The sequence below is a fragment of the Colobus angolensis genome, unplaced genomic scaffold, assembly GCF_000951035.1.
Source record: "Colobus angolensis palliatus isolate OR3802 unplaced genomic scaffold, Cang.pa_1.0 Scaffold982, whole genome shotgun sequence".
NCBI classification, from domain to species: Eukaryota; Metazoa; Chordata; class Mammalia; order Primates; family Cercopithecidae; genus Colobus; species Colobus angolensis.
In genome coordinates, this window is record NW_012123843.1 from 24477 (window position 1) to 26189 (window position 1713).

Here is a 1713-nt window from a genome sequence, read left to right on the forward strand (position 1 = left end):
CCACTTGCTTTAGTTTCAGTGCCCATATCATAGAAGGGTTCATGTTGTAATAGAAGTCAATAGCAGTCTTAAATAATTGGAAGCCTTTCTATGAGGCCTGCATTGTCTAAGGCCAATTTTTTTTTTTTTTCTGGCACTGCTTCTTCTACATCTTCTTTCTCATCAAGTGCTGACTGGAAAGCACTTATCTCCATCAGGTCCTCAATTAATTCCTTGAGTTTGGCATCTATTGACTGTTGAATTTCTCCAAGATTCATATTTTGAAACACCTTATCCCCCACATTTTGTTGCTGAATCCATAATCCCTTTCATGATTTCCTTGATTGACTCTGCCATAAATCCTGTGAAGTCATGTGCAACATCTGGACACAGCTTTCTCCAGAAGAAATGTATTGGTTGGGGCTTGGTGGCTTTCACAGATCTTTCTGTAACAACAGTGGCATCTTCAGTGGTGTAATCCTTCTGGACTTTCATGACATTCTCTATCCAGATTCTCTTCCATAGTATTGATAATCTTTTCCATAAAAAAGTGTGTGTAATGAGTTCTAAAGTTCCTTATGACCCCTGATTGAGAGACTGAATTAGCGATGTTGGGTTTGGAAGCAGGTAGACCACTTTGACACCTTCACTGTTGAACTCATGGGTTCTGGGTGGTTAGGGGCATTGTCCAATATCAAAAGAACTTTAAAAGAGAGTCCCTTATTGGCAATGCATTTTCTGCCTTCAGGGACAAACCATTGATGGAACCAATCCAGAAAATGTGTTCTTATTGTTGAGTCCTTCTTTTTGTACAACCATAAAACTGTTAGTGGGTATTGATCTTTTCCTTTCAAGGCTCGAGGTTTGGTAGTTCTACTAATGAGGGCAGTCCTGATTGTAAACTTGACTGCATTTACACAAAACAGTAGAGTAGCCTATCCCTTCCTGCCTTACATTCTGGTGCTTGGTTTTCTTCCTTGCTAATAAATGTCTTTTGTATCATCTTTTTCTTTGTTTGTTTTTGTTTTTTCCAGAATAGGGCACTGCCATCTGTATTTAAAACCTGTTCAGGCAGATATCCTTTCTCCTCAATGTTTTTCTTCTTGGTGTCTGGAAACTCATCTGCCTCCTTTTGCTTGGCAGAGTCTGGTTTTCCTGTTATCTTCACAATTTTAAAGGCAAACCTCTTTGTAAAACTAGCAAACCATCCTTTGTTGCCATTAAATTCTCCAGTTTTAGATTCTTCACCTCTCTTTTGCTTTAACTTGTCATATAATGACTTTGATTTTTCTCAAATCACATTGACGTCTATAAATAAGCCTTTCTTATAGCAATCCTACACCCACATTAAAGCTGCATTTTCAATATGAGACAAAAATGTATTTCACAAAAAATGCAAGGTTTGGCTCCTGCTGGCATAGCTGCAGCAATGTCTTTATGAATCCTTTTCTCTCTTCTCTTCTCTTCTCTTTTCTTTCTTTCTTTCCTTCTTTCTTTCTTTCTTTCTTTCTTTCTTTCTTTCTTTCTTTCTTTCTTTCTTTCTTTCTTTCTCTCTCTCTCTCGCTTTCTTTCTTTCTTTCTCACTTTCTATCTCTCTCTCTTTCCTTCTTTCTCACTTTCTACCTCTCTCTCTCTTTCTTTCTTTCTCACTTTCTATCTATCTCTTTCTCTCTCTCTTTCTTTCTTTCTTTTGCAATGGTCCTTATCTAGCTTCATTGATTTTGAAATGGTAGG